Here is a 14,587-nt window from a genome sequence, read left to right on the forward strand (position 1 = left end):
TTAATGCTCCATTATTGTTTTGTTATATCTGGTAGGTTCTTTAGCTTTTTATAATTTCCCTTTTTAATTTGAATCTAATAATTGTGGTTTTTAATCTGACTTTTAAAAATATTTAGTTAATTTTATTACTTTTATTGTATCTGTGTCTATCTTATTGTTGTGAGCTGCCCCGAGCAGTAGTGCACTGGAGGGGCGGGGTATAAATATTATAAATAAATAAATAAAACGTCTTTAGATACATCCGAAGAAGGAAATCTGCCAGGGAGCAGGTTGGTCCATTAGCTGTTGAAGGAGTGAAAGGAATTATTAAGGAGGATATGGAAATTGCAGAGAAGCTAAATGGGTTATTTGCAGCTTTCTCCATGGATACTGACCATATACCTGTGCCTGAATCAAGCTTCTCGGGGACAGAGGCTAAAGAACTGAGTCAAATAGAGGTGATGAGAGATTATGTTCTAAACGGTCTGGAAAAATTAAAAATTAACAAATCACCAAGGACAGATGGCATCCACCCAAGAGTCTTTAAAGAACTCAAATGTGAATTTGCTGTTGCACCTGGACAATGGTTCCAAAGAACCCGTTGCTTGAGTGCGAGCCACCCAGAATAACCTAGGGTGAAACACTTCTGCTACAGGCAGCATTATGCCTAAGGCTGTCCACTGCCTGTAAGAACATAAGAACAACAGCCCTGCTGGATGAGGCCCAAGGCCCATCTACTCCTGCATCCTGTTTCACACACTGGCCCAACAGATGCCACTTGAAGACTACAGGCAGGAGTTGAGGGCATGCCCTGTCTCCTGATGTTACTCCTCTGTAACTGGTACTCAGAGGCATCCTGCCTTTGAAGCTGGAGGTGGACTATAACCCTCCAACTAGTAGCGGAGTTCGACAAGTTGATTATGGGTTATGTGAGGCCCATGAAACTGATGGTCAAGAAATTTTGGACTGACAAAAGGAAGTAGTTTTTCACACAACACAAAATTAACCTCTGGAATTCTCTGCCACAAGATGTGATGACAGTCACCAACCGGGATGGCTTTAAGAGAGGTTGAGATAAATTCATGGAGGACAGGTCTATCACTGACTACTAGTCAGAGGGCCACCTCAAGGCTCAGAGGCAGGGTACCTCTAAATACCAGTCACGGTAGAGCAACAGCAGGAGAAAGGGCATGCCTCACCTGTTGCCTGTGGGCTTCCCAGGGGCATCTGGTGGGCCACTGTGCAAAACAGGATGCTGGATCAGATGGGCTCTGATCCAGCAGGGCTGTTCTTATGTTCTAAGATTAATTTGTGGTTGTGAGGGAAGCAGCTATAAAATTATCCACTGCATAGGAATCCCCACATATTTGTTCCATTGAGGATATAGCACTCCCTAAACATTAAGGTGGGGGAAAGGGATGAAGGCTGAACTGATCTTCTTGAAACAATTTGCCCCTTTCCCTCTAAACATTGCTGTATCAAGGAAAATAGAGTGTGTTGAAGAGAGGAGTGGGGCACCTATCCTCACAACATGAGCTGCCTGGGTTACCCCAGGCAACTCGTGTCATTTGGAGCACCAGGAGCTCTCTGCTCCCGGCCGCTCCAGACCTGCAGAGCCTGACCTTTCTACCCAGCCATTTACCGAGGTAGAACAAGCCAAGGGAGAACAAACAAAGTAGAACTACCTTGGCAAGCTATGATGTGTGTGATCACCACCAGGTAGCTCAGCTTCCCCACAGCTCACCTCCATTTTAGGAAGCGAGCCAGGGGGAAGGAGTGGCCATGCAGAGTGGAGCGGCTGCTCTACTGAGACCTGTGCTCTGCTGCTCGCACAGTGCACACTGGAATATAGGAGGACTTCCTCCTCCCGATCCTTGCTTGGGACTTCATTGCAGCACAGCGGAGTCCTAGAGGAGAACCACATGTGCGGGGGCGGGGGGGGGGCAAATAAGCTCCTGCCTTTTCCCCAGCCCTCTGCAGCCCTGCAGCTATGACCATGAAAACAACCTTAGTATGTTTGTTAGATTGTTTGATGCAATACATTGTGAAATTCTAATTGATTATTACCTATGTATTTCTTTGTTTCTGTGAGGTAGTGTTAGTTTCTGTGAGGTAGTGTTAATGTTAGGTGTCACCATTCAAAATGAATCTGGAGCAGGACTTAGTGAAGATATTCTACAATCCTATGTAAGCTTTTGGGGGAGGGTACCAAACGCTCAAGGAACCCATCACTGAAGTTGCAATTAGTGAATTATTATGCTGTGAGGTTTGGGGCATTACCAGTCACAGTGTAATGAGTGGTACCATTAGTATGGCATTTCACAGCATCTTTCAGTCTCATGACTTTGTAAACTAAAGTTTATTAGTAGGGAGAGAACTGAGGAAGAACAGAGTAGGACAACAAAGAATGTCCTCTAAAAAACTGGGTTAACAAAATAAGAATTACATTATAAACAATAGAAACATACAGGGCTGTATCCAAAGGTTCCCTTCCTCAGATGGAAGGTCTTCCTCCAGATCAAGGAATTCTTCCTCCAGAGGACGAATCTTTCCTTCAGAGAAAGGAAATATTAGGCTACAACCCATGACACAAAAATCTTGGTTTTCAAAAGGGGTGGCATTCTTCTTTGAAGGAATCAAGTTGCTGTGTAACTCAACTGATAGCCCATACTTTTCTAGTGAAACATCAACCAATTTGGAGTGTAGTGACAAAAACAATGTTTGTTTTGTCTTCATTATGGATTGCAAGACAGGCAGTACAACACTCTGATGAAGGAAAAATATTGTCTGTCTTCTTCTTCAAAAGGAACATTTGATTCATTAAGGGAAAGGATTCTGAAGTTTTCAACATAATTATTATAAAACCTACATTCATACTCAGTTGTATTGATTTGCATTAAATATTACCTAAAGTAATAATTTACTAATTCATTCACTTTAGAGAACAAAGATACGTTTTCCATTGTTGCCCCTACCCAGCAGTGGGAGAGCAGATGGTCTGAACTCAGGGGAAATACATTTATTTTGTAAAACAGCTGGGGAAAGTGGAGTCTGCCATGAGGTCCCAGAATTTAATGTCACTAAAATAACTTAAGGGCAATGTAGGAATTCACTGAGGACTTTAGAGCAATCTTTGGGGAAATCGTGGAATACAGCCTTTTTGGAAAAGGATTTTGATCAGGATCCTGTTCTCGCAAGCTTTTAATTAGAATTAATTTTAATAATTTTAATAATTTGTTTTAATAACTGTTTTATACTATTTTCTTTATTGTGTCTCATTTTAATCTGTGTTTACTTTTAATTTTTAATTTAAATTCTGTACACTGCCTAGAGATGTACATATCAGGTGGTATAAAATCATGATAAATAAATACATAAATAAAAATATAAGAATACACCTTTTGAAAAGAAAGAAAGAAAGAAAAGGGATAGCGATTGTTAGTAAGAGTGTAAGCCAGAAAATAGTCATGTAAAACATTAAAGCTGTTAAATATGGACTAAGGTCCAGTGTCACATTACATTAAACATGTGATTCAGCCTTGCATGCTTCATTTTTGTTTCCTAAATATTAGTCAAGGAGGACATCAGGATTAGGACCAGGCGCGTAACAACAATCGGGCAAGGGGAGACAGTTGTCTGGGGGCCCCACTGCCTGGAGGGGCCCCCCAGAGGCACCTCACGTGACTCCCCATTGCCCCCTGCCCAGCCCCAAGGCCCCTCAGCCACTTGCCCTGTTCCCCGTCTCTCCAGCTTGTTCTCCTGGCAGGCAAGCTGCAAAGAGCTACTTTTCTCCCGCCTCTCAGCTGATCGGCGGGTGGGCGGGGCTTCCAAGGAGGCCTCGTGTAGGCCTCTGTGAAGCCTGAACTCCAGTAGGGCCCAAGCCAGCCAGGAAGGAGGAGGCAGCCAGAGTGGCCACCACTGTTCTCTGCAGCAGAAGACCCCTTGCTGCCAGGTAGAGTGTGAACTCCTTTTTGTGGTTACCTTCCCCACCCCCCCACCCCCATATATAGGCATCTGCTTGTCATAGGGCTTTGATATGGGTGGGGGAGGGACTGAGAAGTCTCTGAATATTTATTTTTAAACAGCTTGGAAAATTTGCTGGCTTAAAAAAAACTATCTAAAAAGTCCTATAAGTGGCTTGTTTCATGGCAGAAAATTACAAAAACTTCTGGAAGAAACAGTATTATATTTATTTTATTCATTCATTCATTCATTCATTTATAAATGCCCTTATGTTCAAGTTGTTTTGCAACCCAGAAGGTCTGAGTGAGAACTGTGAAGCATGTCTTGTGCTTTTATTTTATTTTTCTTGTGTGTGAACTGCTCCCCAATAACTTGCAGGGACTTCAGGGTAAATCTGGCCAACATGTGAATGCAGCACCTCCTTTCCAGAGGAGAGGTGTGTTAAAGGGCTTTAAAAGCCTCCTGTGAAAAACCTCCTGGAATCAAATTTGACTGAATTTGTTCAGAATTCTGAGAAAACAAACATAGGCTCACCCTGCATGGTTGAAAGTCTCCTTTGCTAATCTGCAGCGAGGGGCCCATTTTAATCATTCATCTTTCTAGTGTGTTCTAGGCATTAAAAGTAAAACAAATGTATAGTACTCAATGTATATCACTATATATTGTGACGTGTGCGTGTGTGTATTCAGTGAAATGTATTTCCAGGCAGCATACTTATTTTGGAATATCAGACTTAAAAATCCTTGGGGGCCTGGGGTGTGCGGAGGCCCTGGACTTTGAGTGGGGGGGGGCATGTTAAAATCTTGTCTCTGGGCCCATTCCAACCTTGCTACGCCCCTGATTAGGACCATGGTGTGGGAGACATAGGATTTAACCATTTGCCCCTGTGTCATTCCAAACTGGATCACCCTTCACCTGTGGCTGATATTTGTCCTGAGAGAGAAGGTGCTAATGACACTTTCCCTCTTGGGGAAAATTGCAGCAGGAGAATTCTGATCAGGACTATGGTAAGAACAAAGAGTTAAATATCTTCCTCAGCATTGCAGTTCTGATCCTGAAAGAATGTAAGAAGAGCTCTGCTGGATCAGACCAAAGGTCTATCTAGTGCAGCATCTTGTTTCTCACAGTGGCCAATCAGGAAGCCCACCAGCAGAGATTGAAGGCTCTCCTGCTGCTCAGTTACAGGACTGAGTAGCAGTCCTGCAACAGCAATTCAGAGGCATGCTGCCTCTGAATCTAGAGACCACATATAGCCATCAAAACAAGTAGTCACTGAAGCTATTCCCACGATCACTAGAAACCAGGCTAAGGGAGCCCAGCCAGGTTTCTAGTGATCATCAGAACCAACGGGCTCACCCACGAGTCCGGTGGTTCTACGACGGCTAGCCCACCTAAAAACCCCTCCGGCTAAATGAGGTTAACGGAGCGAACACTTCATTACCCTCATTTCTTGATCGTGTGTCAGCCACGGCCACTTGCAGCCATGGCTGACACATATGGGGTGGGGGGTAGAGGGGACCCCAGGAAGGCACTGTGCATTCATGCAGTGCCTTCCTGGGGCTCTGGGGGCCGGGGCACTGCACAGCCGCACTCCCCTTCCCCCAACTCCTGGAGCTCCCCAGCAAACTTCAGCCAGGCGTGGGGGTCCCCAACCAAAGCTGCTGCTCTTCTGGACAGCTGACGTGGCCACCCAGCAATGAGTGACTGCTCATGTGCGGCAAGAGCGGGCTAAGCCTGCTCTCCCCGCCAAACCCCTTGAGGCTCCACACCTTGATTGTGTGTAGAGCCTCAGTGATAGGCTGGTCTGATGACTTTGTCTAGCCCTCTTTTAAAGCCATCCAAGTTACTTGTATTCTATAGTAGTCATTTATGTTTTGTGATTTTAGATGTGTGCCCAAGTGGGGATCCTGTAGAGAATGTGGGGGTGGAGTCAGAAAGAAAGGGGAAGGGAAGGAGAAGGAGACAATGGAGCTGTTTCTGAATGAAGTCTTAGTTAAATCAAGTTAAGACTACTTCTTGTTCATTAGGGAAGCAGCTATAAAACACTAGTGGCCATCTTGTGATGTTGCATTTTATAGATGAACCATTTCCTGTGTGAATAAGAACTTCCTTTTGTTCATCCTATAGCTCCTGGAAATCAGTTTCATTGCTGGCTCCTGTTCTAGTGTAGTGAGAAAGGAAGAAACACTCTAGCAATTTTCTCCACACCATGCATAATGTTAGAGGTCTCACTATTGACCCCCCTCCCTTTCCCCCCAAGACTAAAAAACCTTAGACAATGAAGGCTTTCCTCATTAGGAAGTTGCTCCAGCCTTTGCCCATTTTGGTTGCCTTCTTCTGCACCTTTTCCAGATCGACAGTATTCTATTTGAGATGCAGCAACCAGAATAGTACACAGTATGCCAATTGTGGCTGCACCAATGGCATCATAATATTAGCAGTTAATTTCAATCCCTTTTCAAATTATCCCCATAATGGAATTTGCCTTGTTTGCACCTGTCACATACTGGTTTGACAGTTTCATTTAGGCTGTCCACTGTAACCCCAAGATACATTTATTGGTGTATGTGTGAAGATATAATGGTGTTTGTTTGTTTGACATAATTTACACTGAACCACATTTACCATTGCCATATGTTACCATTTTGTTACCAATTCCCCTCGTCTGGAGGGAAAGACTAGGAGAATTGGATTTTGGAGCACTTCACAATCTGTTTGGTTTTCACCACCCTAAATGGACTGGTATCATCTGTAAGGGTCAATTACATGCTTAATGTAATGAGCCCTTTCTTGCAATCCATGAGAAGGGCTTGAAGAGGCATGGGGAGGAAATCTTGAAAAACTGATCTCCCCTGCAGACGATCCTCTCCTCATTGCTGGGTGAGCAGATTGGCTGCCCAGGCAATTAGTGGCTTCTGCCAGCAGCAGGGAGGTTGGGGACCTGGGAGGGCCCCAGAACTCTCATAATGCACCATGCAAGTGTGAGGTGCATTATGGGGAGTTTGTTGATGCCATCCAGGAGGGTGCTGCATGGAGATGTGAGGCGCCGACATAATCAGTTAGCCCAGGTGAATGGTGCAATTGCACCCTTATTCCGTGTTAACAGCTGGGGCTCCCTTGCGGGTTTGCTGCTGTGCTACTGCTGGGAGTGGTACAGCTCCCGGTGGGTCTCACGCACAGGCAAAACCAGGCTGGGCTTCCCTAGCCTCATTTTGCCTGTCCATGAGGACAACCTCTAAGAGAGGGGAGCAAAAGTATGTAGTAAATTCCAATTATTTTGAGGCATGGTGTGGAAACTCCATGTTCCTATGGCTGAGACTCTGACTCATCTGCTCTCTGTTTGTTCCTGTTCTAGCACACATAAAACAAAGCAAGTGGTTTAGAACAATATATTCATTCTTGCTATTATCAATCTAAATGTCCTTTTTAATGGAGTAGTTATTTTATGGATATGGGGGAATTAATCAATATAGCTTGCAAGATTGTTGACACAGATTTATGTGTCTTTATTGGAAACCTACTAGAAAATTGGGGTATGAGGAACTGTTTGTGTAACTGGTGAACAACTGGCTGAAGAATTCGCCTAACACTAAATCCTGATTGGTCACCATGGCATCAGACTGAAAGAATGTAGAAGATGTTGGGGGATAACCATATTCATCAGTCTTTTATCTGATGTCATTTACCATTTTTATTAATGTGTTAGATATGGTGTGACCTTAGTGAACTGCTGTGCTAGACAGAATGGATAATTCTGTGCTAGATGAACTAATGGTCTGACATTATAAGGCACCTTCATATAGTCATATGTTCAAGGCACGTTCAGATAAGACAAATTGTGCACTATGTAATGTATAGAAGATGTAGCCTGATTGGCAGACGATAAAGTATAAATGGATGGAGTTATATGGTTTCCAGTGTAGACATAACAAGCTTGCTTGCATTGATCAAAACAAAGTGAATAAAGAGGAGGGAAATACTCCAAGTTTTAGAAGTCACAGCACTATGAAACAAGAAATATACTATTATTGGAGGGAAAATGTCACCTCGTATCTCTAGAAAGTTAGCATCTCAGATCAAGGTCGCTCTGTAGGAGTCATCTGATTTTTTGAGGCAGAGAATGGCAAAAATCACATGACAGTGTTGTGCTCCCCTTCTTCACAACAGTACTTGTTAGGCAGTCCTTGATATTATGATCAATATCACAAGGAATCTTTGCGCCGTAGGAAAGAAAATCCACATCAGGTGAGCTGGTTTCACTGGAGGCGCAAGGTGAGGTCAACAATAAAGTCTTTAGGGTAAGTATTGCAGTGTAGGCAGCCTGGAAGGCAGCAAGCAGAGGTGCACCTAGGTAATTTTGGAGCCTGGACTTAAAGGCCTTTCGAGCCCCTCCACCCCCACTGGAGGCCCCCCTCTCCCATAAGTGAAGCATGACACACACACAGGGGTGTAACTACTATTAGGCAAGGGGAGGCAGCTGCCTGGGGCCCCCCATGCCTCGAGCCCCCCCCCCGAGGCAAGTCACATGACTGTATATTGTGAAGTGTGTGTGTGTGTGTGTGTGTGTGTGTGTGTGTGTGTGTGTATCAGCGAGGGGTCCATTTTAAAATTTTTGTCTCTGGGCCCACTCCAGCCTTGTTACGCCCCTGCACACACAGAATTTTTAACACGTGGGTTTTTGAGTGCTCAAACAGCAACTGAACTCACAAAAATGTCAGGATATAAAAGAGGTATATTTATGCAAATATGCATCAGCAGAAACATTTTAACACACAATGTAACACTTCCCCCCGCTCCCCCCTCTGTTTCTAAAGCATCCGGCGCAGGTCACAATTGCACTTAGCCGCCTGGTGCAGTGTGTGCCCATGGTGCCTACACCACCCAGGACAGACTAAGGAGGATTTGGGGGGCCCCAGGGGATGTGGAGGCCCTGGACCTTGGCCCCAAAGCCCAGGGGTAAGAGTGCCTCTGGCAGCAAGGGCAGGATTTCACACAGTGTAAATAATCTGCTTGATAAGGTCCAATCCACATGAGCCTTAGGACTCCAGTGGGCATGTAAATAACAGCCTGCTGCCTATGCTTATATAGTCAGATACTTGGTATTTAATAAAAGATAGATTTTAAAGATAAAAGACATTATTCTTTGTTAGTTAGTAGGGCTCCTTATTTTATAGACGCAGTTATTACCAACTCTAGCATATCAAATTCAAAGTTATTGTTCAGTTTTCTTGACGGATATCTTAAATATTTGCATATTCAAAGTTTAGGTGTCTGTGAGCATATTAGTTATATCGAGTAACGATGCCATCGTCTAAACAAATTGCTTACTGATGATAAAAACTGTTCTGGCTGCAGAAACATCGCAGGCTTCAGATGGAAGATTACATGATTGAATGCTCCTCCGTTTTAAAAACATCTATACATGGTGAAAACACAATTGAATTCTCCTCAGTAGTTTGTTTTTTAAATCTATAAATAGTGAGGACATTATAACCTAAACATTGCCTCGCTGGATCAAGCCAAGTTCATCTGGTCCAACATCCCACAACTTCTGGTGAAACACATAGAGCATGAAGAGGTGATGACTATTCCACAGTGACTGTTTCCATGGACTTCTCTGAAGATACAATGAAACCTGTTATGTTTTCTTAAATTTCTGTTCCATGTGTGACAAAAAGTTGGCATCCAAACATCTCTGTTGCAGCACTAGCATTTTTAATGTTATGGTAGTTCAGCTTTTCTGGTATTAATTTTGCTATGTAATTAAATTTTTCTGGACTGATTAGTTGGGAAACAGTTGATCTATCAAATATGATATTTCTCCAGAGGGATTTTAATTCAACATGCTCTCATAGCCATGCATTATCTATGTTAGATATCTATTAGATGTGACTTGGGGTTAAATTGCTTTCTTGGAGTTGAATGTCTTTGAAATAGATAGTTTTACCTGAATCATACTGTATATTCTCAGGGGGATTCAGAAAGAATTCTCAGTGTGTTCAATTGATGTTCCCTGTCAAAATGGCTTTTCCATTCCTTGAAGCAAACACTGCTCACCTTATTACAGTATTCTGTGCATCCTTTTGCTGATGAGACCTGACAGTGCAGAATATGAGACCATGTGGAGAATCTTAACCACATCCTGATTTATTTATTCATATCCAGACACTTTTATCACACTTCTTCATTTAAAAAATGCTCAAAGCAGCTAACAACATTTATTAAATACAAAACAAAAGAAAGGAAAGATCGTGCCGTTGAGTCGGTGTCAACTTCTGGAGACCACAGAGCCCTTTGGTTGTCTTTGGTAGAATACAGAAGGGGTTTACCATTGCCATTTCCCGTGCAGTATGAGATGATGCCTTTCAGCACCTTTCTATATCACTGCTGCCTGATATAGGAGTTTCCCATATTCTGGGAAACACACCACTGGGGATTTGAACCAAGAAAGGGACATTTTGAACCATAACCACAGCCAATAAAAGATTAAAAACCTCTCTACAACACCTTGCCATTTACGTTATAAAATATATTAAAAGCTTGTCAGAATAAATAGGTTCCTATGACATAAATATGTTTCTATGACAAATCTCTCCCTATAATTTTCACCTCTCCATTTACAGAGTGAAAACTGGCAGTCTATTTCATCAGTTTTGAGGTGAGAAGGTATAAAATTTGGGGGTGTGGAACTCACTGTTGGCAGCAGTGCTCCCTTTGGAGGCCATTGACTGGCTAGTTCTATTTGTTTTCCCACATTTTCCCTTCCAAGTGACATTAGATCATGACATTCTGGAACGGGATGGTTTCCTGGAAAAAACGGCATCTGCCAGTTGATAGCTCTGCATTGCTGCACTGCTGTTACCTGTATCACTGGTTACCTGTGATACAGGTAACAGCAAAATAAAGTAAGACAGGAAATCATTTTTGGTCCTCTTTCACTCCCAACCCTGCCTCCCCATGAATCCTCACCTGAGCCAAAGATCAGCCTAGCTTTGACTGCCCACTGCAGAGTGACTACAGACTAAAGCAGTAGACCTCATCCAGGAGATCATTCCATAACCACTCCATACATCAGGAAAAAACGTTTTATTCCTTGTGGCCATCTCCCAATGGTGGAGAGTCATACAGCAGGGCTTCCAAGAATGACCTTAACATTTGAATGGGTTCATATGAGATGAGGAAGTTCTTAAGGAAGCTTGATCCTAGGATGTTTTAGACACTGTTGCCCCAGTTCTGCAATTTGCTGAAGATCACGGGGCTCCAATGCTCAGCTCTTCAGCAAATTTCAGACTGGTGTTCACTCTGGGGTACAGTCATTGCTGGAGTTTACTCACAAGGTTTTCTTTGTAAATTTGTCCACGCTCATGCCATGTTTCATGACCCAGGTGGTGCTGCCACTATGACCATTCTTTTATTGGTATTTGGTTTTACACTGACATTCTGTTACAGTATGTTCAGTGATGGGATGCCTGCTATTTTTTTTACCAACCTTCAATCTGGTTTCCTATAACTCCCAGATCTGTTTCAGCCATTTATTGCTTCCCTCCCCGTGATCCTTCCACTTTGCAAGCTTCCTGTCCCATGTTGGCAAGTAGTTTAATAAAAGCTACTTTCCAGAAGGAGTGGCTTGCAAGATAGTGAACCATCGCTCCTACTGCTGGGAGAAATGAAGAGATATCAGTATAAATCTGCAGAACAAGGAAAGAATATATAGCAAGCTAGATACTTCAAAGAAAGAAGGGCAGATGTTAAAATCTGATAAGGTCATCTGCCTGCTGGAATCTGTTGCCTGTGATGACATTTCCTGTATAAATGCAACCCAGAATATGCAAAGTTCAGTACAAGGAAGGCAAGTTCCTTCATCATATCCCTTTTAATCAGATTTTGCTTGTACTGACTCCGGATTTGTACTCATTTTGACCCCACATCTGCAGAACAAATCCGCATGCATAATCGGCACAAGCTTCAACATCTGTGAAATATAAATATGTACCAAGAATTAAATAGAAAATATGACCCTTCTGTAAGGTTGCTGCTCGGGGAAAGAATAACCCCTGCTGATTGTATCTCCCAAACAGATAACGTGCTGCCGAAAATATTACAGAATGCCTGGCTTCAGTGTGATGAGTCAATCCATTACAGAAGGTCATTAAAATGGTTGGGAAATGTTGTGCATGTTTCAATTTAAACTCATGAAATATGCAATAGAAATCATAGGGAGAGATGAAAAAGTCACATGTTCACACAGGTATCAAAAATGAAGGTGCTTCAAGGGCAACAAAAACAAACTCAAGGGTCAAATATCTTGTTGAGTTCTCTAAGTGTAATATTATCTATGTGATCGGCAGATTTACACATGCCACTGGCAGGTTTGCTGGCTGCAGAAAGTTCCAAACTGGCATCCTCCAAGGAGCTGGATAGAAGCCTTTTCCCCTGGACCACCACCTCTTCCTTACACTCTTTTAGCTTCCTGTCCTGGGCCCCAAGAAACCTATTTCTTGGCTTCATCATGATTGACCCTCCCTGTCTTACATAATATCCTCTTCCAGGATATTATTCCAGGATAGGCATCTAGACCTGTGCAATTTAAGATCTGGAATTTTGGTAATGGTCCGATAACAGCCATTGCAGAGGATATTGGTGATAATTCCAGTCTAAAAAAGGGAAGCCTATTTCAGGCCAAAATTATCCAAAAGCGTTTTGGGGATTTCAGGAGCATTTTCAGCAAAAGCTCAATGTTTCAGAGTTCTAAATTGCAGAAATAAAAATGGAGTTCATTCCTGATCATGGCCAGAGAAAAGAAAAGCCATCTTCTGCCACCCATCTGCCTGCTTGCCCACCCACCCATGCATTTATTTCTTTATTTAGCCAACGATTTACTAATACATTAAAAAACAAAGCAGTAGATTATCAGATGTCACATCACTTCTCCTGTGATTTTTGGATGTTACAGTACATCCTTCCCCCTGTGATTCTCAGATGTGGCATAACTTCCCCTGTGATTCTCAGATGTAAATACGATTTCTTAATTATTTTACAAAATTAATTAAAAATAAATAGATGGTTGGATCCACTTGTAATTAAATACATAAAGTCCTGCCATCCTTATACACTTGTGTGCCAACTGCCAGAGCTCCCTATCTAGCCATTTCCTCCAATGATTCTTTAAACTTTCCCCTTAGGCTTCTATGGGGATTTCACTGAAAATTTCCAGATTTCTGAAAGTAAACCCAATACCAAATCTGAGACTGAAATTCTGAAGGGTCCAAAGGACCAAACTGAAATCTATTGTTTTGGATCAGATTTTGATCAGATTTTTAGATTTGGATTTGATCTGAAATTTGTGATTGTTCACAGGTGTACCAGCAACCTTTCTGCAACAAAGCCCTCCTGTGACTTGATCGCTAAACTATCTATGCTTTTCTTCAGTCTTATCCTCACCCTTCTCCTAGCCTCTTCCTGCTCCCAGCCCAAACTGCCTCATTGTATACCACCACATGTCATCCTTTTTCTGTTTGCTTACACAGCTCTTGGATCTGTCTTGGCCTATTTGACCAGAACGCCACCAACTAATCCTTCAACAAGGTGTATCACAGCCAAGCCCACTCTGCAAGTTGAACCCAAGCAACAATTACAGCATTTTCCCACTGCCTGCTCTCCTCCATGGGGCTAATATTGCATGAACTTGCACAACTTCTGAGGTTGTGATCTTGCAGAGAACCATATCCACTCAAGGAATAACATCCTTAGGAAAACTTTAAGAAGGAAGGACCCAGAATATTCTGGTGACTGAAAAAAAAAAATTGGGGGGGAGGGGGACCACCATTGAATAAACTTGTTTTTCTTAACTGTCACTAATTCAATATATTTATTTAGGTCTTTGACTAGCATAGGATAAAACATGACAGTAGTGTCAAAAACAGTCTACATCTGTGGAGATAGCAACTGTAAAGTTAAAATCTTGTTGCTATCAAATTAAGATCTATGGAATGTTGTAAAATCAATTAAAATATGCTAAAATAAATGCATAGAGGCTAAGAAGTTAAAAACAATGAACATAAAACTAAAATCTATCAGAGGTAATAAAAAGTTGAGAAATTAATTGATGTCCTTGAATTATTTCTAAGATCTTTCAAATAATATATGACTTGTTATGGTTTTTAATCAACTTGAATTGTTACTTTAATGAGCCTCTCCAGCTTATACCATATTACTTTTTACTTCTGTAATTTCATGACTCATCACTTGTTTTATTTATTTATTTATTTATTTATTTATTTATTTATTTATTTATTTATTTAAAGTATATTTTGCTGATCAGGCAGCTGCATCCCAGAGTGGCTAACATAAGGCTCTGAAACACAATACAATAATGAAATTCATGTGAAAGCATCAAAAGTAGCAGCAGAAGAGATAGACAACCAAATAAAATGAGGCATAAAAAATGTAAACGGTTTTTGCTGGTAGCAAAAAGACATCAATGCTGGCACCAGATAAACTTCTCTACGTGTGCTCAGCTCCTGATATTGCTACCCATAATTTCAAGGAGAAAGGATCTCCCACAGTTTTTGTTGGGAAACTTTCAAAAGCTTAAAATAAAACTAAGAAACTCCTTATTCTCATTTCCTTAAGAATAGGGAACTCA

At 42.1% G+C, this 14,587-nt stretch overlaps 1 long non-coding RNA gene across 1 annotated transcript; it reads left to right on the top strand.

Moving 5' to 3' along the window:
* The first annotated feature begins 3,814 nt into the window (after positions 1–3,814).
* LOC128342390 (uncharacterized) lies at positions 3,815–14,038 on the top strand. The gene is made up of 3 exons (XR_008314949.1): positions 3,815–3,931; positions 9,298–9,685; positions 13,470–14,038. It is a non-coding gene; the product is annotated as an uncharacterized LOC128342390 (long non-coding RNA).
* Positions 14,039–14,587: the final 549 nt, after the last annotated feature.

The sequence above is a fragment of the Hemicordylus capensis genome, chromosome 2 (assembly GCF_027244095.1).
Source record: "Hemicordylus capensis ecotype Gifberg chromosome 2, rHemCap1.1.pri, whole genome shotgun sequence".
NCBI lineage: Eukaryota > Metazoa > Chordata > Lepidosauria > Squamata > Cordylidae > Hemicordylus > Hemicordylus capensis.